Source organism: Acinonyx jubatus, chromosome B2 (assembly GCF_027475565.1).
Source record: "Acinonyx jubatus isolate Ajub_Pintada_27869175 chromosome B2, VMU_Ajub_asm_v1.0, whole genome shotgun sequence".
In the NCBI taxonomy this organism is placed as follows: Eukaryota; Metazoa; Chordata; class Mammalia; order Carnivora; family Felidae; genus Acinonyx; species Acinonyx jubatus.
Window position 1 is genome coordinate 128,939,573 of NC_069385.1, and position 13,528 is coordinate 128,953,100.

Below are 13,528 nucleotides of genomic sequence, written 5' to 3' on the forward strand. Positions count from 1 at the left end.
TTTTATTTTTATTGAAAAAAACTTTTTAATGTTTAGTTTTGAGAGAGAGAGAACTAGTGGGAGAGGGGAAGAGAGAGAGGGAGACGCAGAAAGTAAAGCAGGCACCAGGCTCTGAGCTGTCAGTACAGAGCCTGACATGGGGCTCGAACCCACCAACTGTGAGATCATGACCTGACCTGAAGTCGGACTCTTAACTGACTGAGCCACCCAGGCGCCCCAAAAATGGACATACTTTTATAAAACATCTTTGTATAGACTTAATGTATTTTTGAATGACCTTATGCTGTTTGTATAACTTTTAATCCACCACTAAGCTTCCTATTCATATTATGAACACATTTCTTTGTCATTTGATGTTCTTCAAGACACCATTATAAATGGCTAGTCATTATATTGATATGTAACCATGATACGCCCCAGCCTCATGAACGGATTTGTGATGACAAAGAGAAGGTATGCATTGGACTCTCAAGGTCCCATGAGACTAGTAGACTGGGAAAAGAACAAGTAGATTTAAAGTAGATTCTCAATCACAGTCATCATAATGGTAATAATAGTTACCATTTACTAAGTGATTACTATGTGCCTTGTTCTGTTCCAGTGCTTTACATGTATTAACTCAGCCAGTCCTCTTCAGTCCTAATCTCTAGGAGGAAGGCACTCTTATTCTTATTCTTTAAAAAAATTTTTTTTTAATCTTTACTTATTTTTGAGAGAGAGAGACAGACAGACAGAATGCGAGCAGGGGAGGGGCAGAGAGAGAGAGGGAGACCCAGAATTCAGAGCAGGCTCCAGACTTTGAGCTGTCAGCACAGAGCCTGATGCAGGGCTTGAACTCGTGAAAGTGAGTGTGTGACCTGAGCTGAAGTCAGATGCTTACCGACTGAGCCACCCAGGGGCCCCCCATTCTTTTTTTTTTTAGTGTTTATTTATTTTGAGAAAGAGAGTGAGGGAGGGGTAGAGAGAATCCCAAGCAGATTCCCCACTTGGTGCAGAGCCCCATGCGGGGCTCAATCCCACAGTGGTGAGATCTACCTGAGCAAAAATGAAGAGACCCTTAACTGACTGAGCCACCCAGGCACCCCTATTCTCATTCTTATTTTATTGATGAGAGCAAGAAAGCACAGAACAGTAAGTCTATGTGAGGTATTTATCTTATCAGTCGATCCAAACAAAATTTCGTTTCTTTTTTAAAAAAGCACGACAGCCAGAACGTGAAAGCAACTCAAGCTCCTGCTGACAGATAAATGGATACAGAAAATGTGGCCTTACGTACAACGCGATATTATTCAGCTTTAAGGTTCTGACACATGTTACAACATGCATGAAACTTGAGGACATTTTGTTCAGCGAAATAAGCCAGCCACAAAAGGACGAACACTGTAGGACTCCACTTACATGAGGTCCCCAAGGAGTCAAATTCACAGAGACAGAAAGTAGAAGGGCAGTTGCCTGGGCTGGGGGCGGGGATGGGTGGGGGATGGAGAGTCAGTGTTGAATGGATGCAGAGTGTCAGTTTGGACAGATGAGGAAGTCCTGGTCACAGTGATGGTTGTGTAACAGTGTGAATGTACTTCATGCCATTGAACTGCCCGTAAAAATGGTTAAAATGCTTAATTTTAAGTTATGTATATTTAGCCACAATAAAAAAAAAATGCACACTTCTTTCTCCAAAGGAGTTCCTGGCATTTTCTGTCTGAAGCCTTCAAATTGAAACATCACCAAACTTAATAAGAGTGAAACAAATTTGTTTGGCTTAGAGGAGTATTCTTCAATCCTTCCAACATTACTGGGAATACCCTCAGACTGAATATTCTCGGCTTGGAAATGTTTATCTATAAAAGGAAATGTTTTCAGAGGGTGCAGTTAGGGGATGAAAATGAAACCTTTCCCAAACATAACGATGTCGTTTGTTAACTGCGAATGAAGTGGCAAATAGAGGCATTTTTAAAGAATCGACACCAAAGCATTATGCTGCCCTTGTGTGAGGAAACAACAGAGCTGCTTGTCCTGCAACATGAATTTTGAGCTATTGGAACCCGGTGTGCCTGTAGCAGACACCGTTGGTGGCTGACCTACATCTCCCTGGCCTATCCCTGGGGTTGCCTGCGGACAGTTCTTGTACCCATCCGTGGCCTGTGCACCTGTCTTTGCGTCTGCTGGCCTCTGGTGAGTGCTTTGCCTGGTACACGTGGGCTAGAAGGGTCAGAGAGTTAAATACTCCCAGAAAGCAAGGGACTGCAGGTGGTGGGTAAAGACCCCAGCCCCCTCACTCTCAGGGGTCCCATGTGAGATGTGCTCTGCTCAGAGAAATTGAACCCAGTCGCCCACAGTGGAAACGCATTGATATACGCCATATTGAATTTTTTCTTCCTTCATGGTTCTTCCTGGGGTTTCCTCCCAAAGCAACTATTTGGATCCATATTCTTTGTATTTAAAAAAATTTTTTTAACGTTTATTTATTTTTGAGATAGAGAGAGACGGAGCATGAACGGGAGAGGATCAGAGAGAGAGGGAGACACAGGCTCTGAAACAGTCTCCAGGCTCTGAGCTGTCAGCAAGAGCCCGATGCGGGGCTCGAACCCACAGACCACGAGATCATGACCTGAGCTGAAGTCGGACGCTTAAACGACTGAGCCACCCAGGTGCCCCCGTATTCTTTGCATTTTTGATAAATGTTTCTATTGTGGTAAGATATGCATAACATTAAATTAAACATTTTTACCATTTTTACGTGTACAGTTCTGTGGTATTAAACTTATGCATACCATGTTCTGACACCACTTGAAATGCTGTCCCATTAAACAGTAACTCCCCATTCTCCCTCCCCAGACCCTGGCCCCTGGCAAGCACACTTCTACTTTCTGTCTCCATGAAGTTGACCACTCTGGGCACCACATCTAAGTGGAATCATATAGTACTTGTCCTTTTGTGGCTGGCTTAGTTCACTAAGCATAATGTCCTCAAGTTTCATCATGTTGCAGTATATGACAAGATTTTCCTTCCTTTTTAAGGATGGAGAATATTCCATTGTATGTGGACGTCACATTTTGTTTATCGATCCATCATCCAGGGACACTTGGGTTGCTTTGGATCCCCATTCTTATTTCAAGAATATGGAGTGAAACTGAGATGTTTTGAATTCTGTCCAGGAGGGAATGTGACAGTTATTGGAAATTGGAATCAGCTAGTTAAATGGAAGGATCCCAGAAGTCCTTGTGATGTAGACCCCTCATCTCAGTCTGAAAAGGCGTCTACACTGTCAATATGTGGACTGTGGGAGCAGAAGTTAAGGAACATGGGTGATGTGCAGAGAAAAACGAGTTCAGTCTTAAATATTGGACCCATTGCATATGACCTTGCAGTGGGTCCAATATTTAAGCAAGGTTATGTGTTAAACTCTGTCAAGTGTCAGATGGCTTGTGAATATTTAAGTCCTGAGCTACAGAAGAGGTGTATATGCAAATATCACAGACTCAAAGAATGTAATACCAAGTAGATTTATCCAGTCAGTGCGATTTTCTTTCACAATATCTAGGATACACTTCTACAAGTGGTTCTCATGGATTTGTAACTATTTGGGACCCAATTGCCAGTTCACCTGCATGCCCTTCATCATAGTGTCACTTGCCTTCTGCAAAGGGGGGACCACACTTATAATTCATATGGAGGAAATATGACATTTCCGGGACATCCTGAAGGTGGTGTTTGCATGCACTAGGAACCACTGCAGAAGCAGAACCACTTTCACCTACTTCTCTGGTGAAAGTAGAAATTACCTTTGCAGAAAGCTGTGCTTGTTTCCTGCAAACATGTGCCTATCCCAGAGAGGATACTTTATGGTGAATACAGACACATTGTGTGCTTGGATTCTCTCTCTTTTGTATCTTACAAGGAACTTGTTTAGAGTGAGGAGTACTTGTGTTCCTGTGCTAGAACCTGAAATAAAACTTCTCTTTGGAAATTTTTTCCCCAGAAAGTGTAGTTGTTACATACAGACAGTTTGTGCTCACATGCCCTTATTTTATTGGTTTTTTTTTCTACATATCTCATTTTAAACTATTATATCTATACTGTCTTCCAAATCAGAGATTTACAACTTTAAAAAAAAGTGTTTTAAAACTATTGGCTCTGCCCTGGAAATACCAGTCCCTGTGCACAAGTGGGTGGGAAGGAGGTTACTCACTATGTCAAAAACTAGGAAACAGGAGGAAAAGCTATAGTATCAGAAAGAGGGTTCCCTCTGTGGGTCTTCATACTGGGGAATTCTATGTGGTATTTGGAAAGGACCTGAAATAAAGTAAACTCTAGTAGAACCAGAACTTTTTACCTTCAAAGCTGGACTATTTTTAATTTTTTTAAAAATAAACTTTAAAAAATGATTTCCAGATTAACTGGGATATAGTTGACATATAACATTGTGTAAGTCGATACATTTCTATATTGCAAAGTGATTGCCGCCATAGCATTAGCTCCATCCTGTCACATAATTACCGTTTCTTTCTTGTGCTGAAAGTATTTGAGATTTACTCTTAGCAACTTTCAGGTATTATAGTACAGTGGAAGTGTATTTTAACACAGTACTATGTACAGTATTATACAGTATTGTAATGCTCTCCATTAGATCACCAAGAACTTTAATCTTATAACTGGACGTTTGTACCCCTTGGCCACTATCTCCCCGTCTCCCCTCCCCCCAGCCCCTGCAACACCCCACTCTATTTCATTTTTCTATGTAAAGCCAAACTATTTCCCTACTAATTGTACATTGCCTTTTGTTTGACCTTATTTTATATACATATATACTATATAATTATATGGTATATTATATTATCATCTTTTAAGGATTTCTTACCAGCCTGCCTCACTTTTGCTAAGCATAAGCATAAGCCTGCATAAGCATAAGCAGCAGCAGGAGCCCAGGTGGTGGAGGCAGGGTTAGTTGAAAGGAGAAATCTCCAAGGAGCAGCTGAAACTCACAGGGCTTGGAGCTGCTCCATCACTGGACCCATGGTATCTTCCTTTCAGGACTTCCTGGGTTATTAGAAGAGTGGAACCAGCCATATGATCTGGTAAAAGCATCTGTTAAAAACAATGGGCTTCAGGGGCTCCTGGGTGGCTCAGTTGGTTAAGCATCCAACTCTTGATTTCAGCTCAAGTCCTGATCTGGTGGGTTCGTGAGTTAGAGCCCTGCGTCAGGCTCTGCACTGGCAGCATGGAGTCCTGCTTGGGATTCCCTCTCTTCCTCTCTCTCTCCTTACCCCTTCCCCGCTCTCACTCACTCTCTTTCAAAATAAATAAAATTTCAAAAAAATTGAAGCGCGCGCACACACACACACACACACACACACAACCAGTGGGCTTCAGCTAAATTAATTCTGGTCGCTTCTTCCAATCTTCAGTCATCCTGCCAGGTTGGAGAGCCACAGGGATGCTTGAATCATGGGGAACTTGTGGGGTACCTATTGACTGTGAGGTAACCAACCAATGTTGGGACTGCAACTCCTCGTCCGCTGGTCTACCATCGAATAAAACGGGGATCACCTATTCTAAAAACATTTTCACTAAATCTCCGTCCAGGTCTGCTCTCCCACCTGGAGTGCTCTACCTAATTGGCTGATAAAACAGTCATTAAATTAACTACAAATGGTAGTGCTTGGCTGTTTCTGACAATACTGAGATCAGTCTTTGGGTCCCAGCTGTTTAGGAGCAGGGGAAGGAGCGGCAGAGCCTTGGGAGGTGTGGTCCTTCTCTGCCTGCTGACTTAACCTTCCTCATCAGAGCTTCCACAACTGCTGCACCAGACAGCAAATGAAAGGTGACCCAAATGGCAAATAAAAGTCAGCAGAGTTTATCTGGAGGAGTACAAACCTTGAGAGACTTTTCATTTGATAAGACGTTTTTCCCATGTAAAATGGGGTCTTGGATACATAGGAATTGCTCAGATTTTATCCTAGAGATTATAAAAAGGAAGCAGAAAATAATGAGAGTTCCATTTCAGTAAAGATGATCACACTGATTTCATGTCTAAAGAAATTGAATTATCAGATTACAAGTCTGTGGGAGGTTTTGTGCTCTTTAAAAAGACTGGGTGCCTTAGAAGAGAATTTCTATTATCTTTTAAGGGCATTTAATACTAAAAAGGAACCAAAAATGTTCCAACCATTGTTGGAACACTACCTATTCAGATGGAACTATCATTTATAATGATTTTTGGTCTCACAAGGACCATCTTGAGTGGCTGTGCTGTGCTGGTGGTCCATGCTGGTGGGAGAGCCCCTTTTTTCCAGCCTCTTTAATTCCTGTGGCTGCATAAATGCACAGCCATCTTGGTGGGAACAAGCCACCAGATGCTGGCACCATCTGGGTGCCAGGGTCAAAGATTGGAGGAGAGAATGAAACACAAAAAGGGGGAAGAGGTAAGAGTGGCATTTATTATTTTTCAGGCTCCAGGGAATTCATTTGAAATAGCGCTCCCCACCACCACAAGGGATCTGCAAGGGATCTGCAAGGCCGGCCATCAGCTCCCGAAAGCGTCCCTTACTTGGCGTTTTCCATTTGCCTCAGAGCCACGTACATGTGTGCAGGGGGAATGTTTTCCATCCTCTTGGAACATTTGGGATAGTTGAAGTCATTGTGCGGTTAAGTACTGATTGGAGCTGGCAGTAAGAGGAAATTTGCTTTTTAAAAATGGAAAAGAAAACTCCGTTATTTGGAAGCAGCAAATATATTTGAGCAGCTCTGTTCTGCCTGGTGAATGTCTCCAGAAGCGAACAGTCCTGGGATCCATGTTGAAATGGAAATGATGGTCCAAGTCAGGGTGATTCAAGGTCAGGATCAGGACTTGAGACAGTGCCCCAAGTCTGCTGTTTAGAAACCGTGACCCAAGCCTTCTCCTGAAGGGCTTTCAAACATCTTTTCACGTGAAAAGCGCTTAAACAAAATGCATTTTACTTCTCCTTAGTGTTACCCAATCTTTCATTAATTAGCTTCATAAGCACTCGCCTCTACCCATAGGACCTTACTTAATATGCTACACTAGGGATGAAAAAATACGTTGTCTTAGCAACTGGAATCAGAATCCTCGCAGGAGAGACGCAGAAGACTTCCCTCTGAGCTCCCACAGCACTTGGCCTAGACTTTACAGGTTTTTTTTTTTTTGTTTTTTAATATGGTAACATATAACACAATTTGCAATTGTAACTTTTTAAGTAGGCAGTTCAGTGGCCTTAAGTACATTCACATTGTTGTAAAGCCATCCCCACCATTCACCTCCAGAGCCTTGTTCATCTTGTAAAACTGAAACTCTATACTTATTAAAAATAACTCCCCATATTTCATTCTTTCTCATTGCCATGTAGTGCTCCATTGTGTATATAAACCACAATTTTTTTTTATTTATTTTATTTTTTTAACGTTTGTTTATTTTTGAGACAGGGAGAGACAGCATGAACGGGGGAGGGTCAGAGAGAGAGGGAGACACAGAATCCGAAACAAGCTCCAGGCTCTGAGCGGTCAGCACAGAGCCCGACGCGGGGCTCGAACTCACGGACCGCGAGATCATGACCTGAGCCGAAGTCGGATGCTTAACCGACTGAGCCACCCAGGCGCCCCAAACCACAATTTCTTTATCCATTCTTCAGTTGATGGACATTTAGGTTCTTTCCATAATTTGGCTATTGTTGAGAGTGCTGCTATAAACATTGGGGTACAAGTGCCCCTATGCATCAGTACTCCTGTATCCCTTGGGTAAATTCCTAGCAGTGCTATTGCTGGGTCATAGGGTAGGTCTATTTTTAATTTTCTGAGGAACCTCCACACTGCTTTCCAGAGTGGCTGCACTAATTTGCATTCCCACCAACAGTGCAAGAGGGTTCCCGTTTCTCCGCATCCTCTCCAGCATCTATAGTCTCCTGATTTGTTCATTTTGGCCACTCTGACTGGTGTGAGATGATATCTGAGTGTGGTTTTGATTTGTATTTCCCTGATAAGGAGCGACGTTGAGCATCTTTTCATGTGCCTGTTGGCCATCCGGATGTCTTCTTTAGAAATATGGCCCTTTGTAGCAACGTGGATGGAACTGGAGAGTGTGATGCTAAGTGAAATAAGCCATACAGAGAAAGACAGATACCATATGTTTTCACTCTTATGTGGATCCTGAGAAACTTAACAGAAACCCATGGAGGAAGGGAAGGAAAAAAAAAAAAAAAAGAGGTTAGAGTGGGAGAGAACCAAAGCATAAGAGACTGTTAAAAACTGAGAACAAACTGAGGGTTGATGGGGGGTGGGAAGGAGGGGAGGGTGGGAGATGGGTATTGAGGAGGGCACCTTTTGGGATGAGCACTGGGTGTTGTATGGAAACCAATTTGACAATAAATTTCATATATTGAAAAAAAAATAACTCCCCATCCCCCACCTCTCCTCAGGTCCCTGGCAACCTCCCTTCTATTTTCCACCTTTATGAATTTGACTCTTCTGGATGCTTCAGATAGGTGGAATCATACAGTGTTTGACCTTTTGTGTCTGGCTTCTTTTATTTAGCATAATGTCCTTACGATTCATCCATGCTGTAGCCTGCATCAGAATTTCTTTCGTTTTCAAGACTAATAATACTCCACTGTATTGAAATACCACACTTTGACCTATGCCTTTTTCAATTGGGATTTAATTGACATATAACATTATGTTAGTTTCAGGTGTACAACATAATGATTTGGTCTATGTATGTATTGTAGTATGATCACCACAATACATCTAGGTAACATGCATTACCACACATAGTTAACGTTTTTTCCTTGTGTTGAGAGAGTTTAAGATGTACTCTCTTAAGATATTTCAAATATACAAAACAGTATTTATTATTATTATTTTAAATGTTTATTTATTCATCTTGAGGGGGAGAGAGAGAGACAGTGCACATGAGTGGGGGGTGTGTTGCAGAGAGAAAGGCAGAGAGGGGATCTCAAGCAGCTTCCATGCTCAGTGCTCAGACGGAGCCCCAGTGTGGGACTCGTGCCCAAGACCATTAGATAATGACCGGAACTGAAATCAAGAGTTGGATGCTTAACCGACTGAGCCCCCCAGGTGTCCCTACAACACGGTATTATTAACTATAGTGACCATGCTGTACGTTACACTCGGGACTTACTTGTCTTACAACTGGAAGTTTATACCTTTTGACCACCTTCACCCACTTCTCTCTCTCCCTATCCCCCCACCTCTGGCAACCACCAATCTGTTTTCTGTATCTATTAGTTCAATTTTTTTGTTTTTTGGGTTTTTTTAGATTCCATGCATAAGTGAGATCATTTGGTGTTTGCCTTTCTCTGTCTGACTTCTTTCAGAACAAGATAGACTTAGCAAAATACCCTCTAAATCTATCTGTGTTGTCGCACATGTTGGGATTTCCTTCCTTTTTTATGGCTGACTAATATTCCGCTGCAAACCACATTTTCCTTACCCATCCTTCTATCGATGGACACTTAGGTTGTTTTCCATGTCTTGGCTCTTGCAACTAATGCTGCAATGCACATGGTGGTGAAGAGAGAGTGTTTCCATGTGCTTGGGATAAATACTTGGAAGTAGAATCGCTAGATCATATGGTGGTTCTATTGTTAATTTTTTGAGAAAATTCCATACTATTTTCCCTAGTGGCTGCACCAATTTACAATCCCACTTACAGTGCCCAAGGGTTCCCTTTTATTCACATCCTCACTAACACTCATTATCTCTTGTCTGTTTGATAATAGCCATTCTAACAGGTGTGAGGTGCTATCTCATTGTGGTTTTGATTTGCCATTTCCCTGGCCTATACTTGTGATATGGCACATACCGGCCACTGTCTATTTTAGCCTATACACTGCATGGGGACCAAAAGATACAAAGGATTCATACTTTGAATTCCTTCACCTTGGCATGCGGCAGAGCAAATAGCACAGTGTCAGGATGTATTACTCAACTATGTCTGTTAATGGTAACACACACACACACACACACACCCCAGAATAATGTGTGTGGAGGCATCATTAGTTGTTACTATGATATTATGAGTGGGAGAGGGTAACCTGGTCCTACTAATAGATTAATTGCTTGACTGACTGACTTGTTGATTAATTCGTTCACAAACAAATATTTTATGCACTTTATACAAGTGTCAGGCAGCTTGCTAATGACCGAGAGCACAGCAAAGATACTATCCTTGACCTCATGGAGTTTCTAACTCTTGGGGGAGAAATTAAAAAATAACTACTCAAATAAATACATAATTACAATTTGTGATAAGAGCAGGGAAAGAATATTATAGATAGGCTGGTGTATGAGACACAGCAGAAACATATGCTTCCTCTAATGAGATTTTTAAATAAAAACAAAATAAGAGGTGCTGGGTGGCTCAGTCAGTTAGGCGTCTGACCCTTGATTTTGGCTCAGGTCATGATCTCGGGGTTGTGGGATCAAGGCTCGTGTCTGCGCTGAGTATGGAGCCTGCTTAGGATTATCTCTCTCTCTTCCTCTGCTCCTCTCCCCCACTCATGCTCTTTCTCTTAAAATAAATAAATAAATAAATAAATAAATAAATAAATAAATAGTAAAGTCGGGGGGCAGCCTCTGGGTGGCTCAGTTTGGCTGAGCATCCAACTCCTGGTTTGGGCTCAGGTCATGATCCCAGGATCATAGGATGGCTTTGGGCTCTGTGCTGAGTGTGGAGCCTGCTTAAGATTTTCCCTCTCTCCCTCTCCCCTGCTCGTGATCTGTTCCTCTCTCTCTCTCTCTCAAAAAAGAAAAAAGAAAGAAGGAAAGAAAACATATTCCTTGGGTCTCTGACCTCTGATTGACATTGACAGAGGGAACACTGACCTCGGAAACTTCTTTCCTTCAAAACCTAACAGTGCAAACAACCAAAGAGTGAGAGTCAGGAAAGGGTGACTGTCAATAACCAAATAAGAAATGAATGTCCAAGGGGCGCCTGGGTGGTTCAGTCAGTTAAGTGGCAACTTCAGCTCAGGTCATGGTCTTGCAGTTCGTAAGTTGGAGCCTGGCTTCGGGCTCTGTGCCTACAACTCAGAGCTTGGATCCTGCTCTGGATTCTGTGTCTCCCTCTCTCTCTGTCCCTCTCTCAAAAATAAATATTAACAAAAATTAAAAAAAAGAAATGAGTATCAAAAAAATCTCAATGGCTCTGTTTCCCTCAATGCCTAACTCTGCCTTTCACACAAACACTGTCTTGGAGAAGCACCCATATGGAAGCCTGACAAATGGTACAAGTGACTTCCAAACTGTAGTGAAGGCAGAAGAGAGTCTGCTGGGCGGGGGCAGGGGAACCAGAGCCTACAACAGGTGACTGACCAATGAGACGGCCAAGCACGATGGTGTAGGGAGGGCTGAGCTGGGCAGATGTCAAGTGGAGATGTCTCATTTAGATGTCAAGTGGAGAATTAGGGGCCAGCAAAGAGGGAGAGTAGTTATAGATGAAGGGGGAAAACCAGGGAGGTGGAGAAGCCAGAGAAGAGGGTGTGACAAGAGGAGGGATCATTCTGCTGTGATTAGAGCTACCAAGAGGTGCCCTGGGGTAAGCATCATATACTGTCCTTGGGTCTGGCAAGTGGAGATGCTAGTTCCTTCACCAGGAGGGCTTTGAAGGGAGTGAGATCCGCCAGCTAATGACACTAAGGCCCTTTGAAAGCCACTTTGACCAGCGGGGTCCCACTGCCATCAATCCATAGTTTTTAGCGGAGATACCCAGTGACTGTGCGCTGAGATAGTATCACAAGCACGATTCACACTCACCGCCATGATGGTGGAATTGGACGATTAGCCACCTGCAGCACATTAAGCATTCTCATCATGTGTGAACCACAGTTTTCCCTTCCAAACTTTTCTCAACATCTCCATGAAGTCTAGCTTCTACTCCCTGTTGCTTGAAAAAGCAAAAAATCTGAGATTAACAAGATGTGTCTGTAGGGGAGAAAAGCCCCAAAGCCCAGTGCGGTCTGTTGTCATCGCCAGAGACAACCCACCTTCTAGGAGTGGCTTCCTTTGGTCTTCACATTCTTCTCTCAGATCAACCAGGTTTGCGAGCCTGAGAGCTTTGTCTCCCTTGGGTCGAGGATGCTTGAGGATTCTGGGTGAGCAATTTGAAGGTCGCTCATGGAGCTAGAGGGTCTCCTGAAAGATCTTCATCTCTACCAGGCAGAATGTGAGCTGGCATTTAATCCTTTTTTCCATTTGGCTTCAACATTTCTCATAGTTTCGTGTGTTCATTTTGCCATCTTTTAAAAAAGATGAATTATTATGACCATGTCACAAACATTGCTCCGTATTGGCAGGGTAATTTTATAGCATTAATTTACGTTTTCCTTGCCGTGTATTTTTCTTTCTCTTCCCCAAGTAGCTAACAAGTTACTTGGGTGGAAAGTAGGAGTTATTTCCAAGACTTCTTTGTTTCCCTTTTATTTATAAACCTTTTTGGGCACTGCATCCTGCTCCTTGAGCTGGCAATACTTCAGAGAAGAAGGGGCTGTGGGATCCCTAGCCTTGTCAAATGCTCCCATGCCCCAAGAATCTCATGGTGTTATCAGGGGTGCTTGACATTTGGAGCTACTTAGACCAATCCTCCAAGACTGGCAGAAATATCTTAGTGACTCTCTAGCACAGCCAAGTGACCTAGGGACTGGTCAGTCGGTGTCCCAGAGGGGACCCATCCCTTGGCTTTGGTCCACGTAAGACCCTGGCACCTTTTCATGTCACTGGAGATAAGGAAAGAACCTTAAGAATGGTTTGAGGCTGAGTTTTCTTCTAGCCCAGGGAATGTGGGCACCAAGCCAAAATTAATTTGATCTAAAAAAATGTTTTAGTGCATTTTTTCCTGGCGTCCTCGAATCCGAGGTCTGAGAATACTCATACCTGTCTCAAATTACGTTAACTTTAAGAAGTCAAAGCACACCAGCTCTTGATTTTGTGGCCCGTGGAAGAGAATAGCACATAGAAGTGGAACCCACTGCTATTTCCAAACTGCTTTTCCTCATTTAAAGCTTTTTCTTGTTGACTTTCTAGTAAACAACAGCAAGATTTTTTCCCCTAGTTTCTTCCTTCCCTCTTGTTGTCAATTAAAAACCATATACAGCCACTTTGAGAAAAGAGTTTGGCAGTTTCTTATAAAGTTAAACATACACTTACCACATGATCTGGCAATCCCACCCTTAGGTATTTACCCAAAAGAAATGAAAACATATGTCCACACAAAGGCCTGTACATGAATGTTCATAGCGACTTTATTCATAATAGACAAAAACTGGAAATGATCCAAATATCCAGCTGGTAAGTGGGACAATTCCAGCAAATTGGATGAATGAATTATTGATACATGCAGCCATATGGAGGGAGCTCAAAAGGATAATGCTAAGTGAAAGTGGCTGAACACAAACGAATACATACCATCTGATTCCACCTACACATAGTGCTCTACAAAGCAGAGCTACAGTGATAGACACAGAGTGGTTGGCAAGAGCCAGGGGTTGGGAGAGGGGATTGA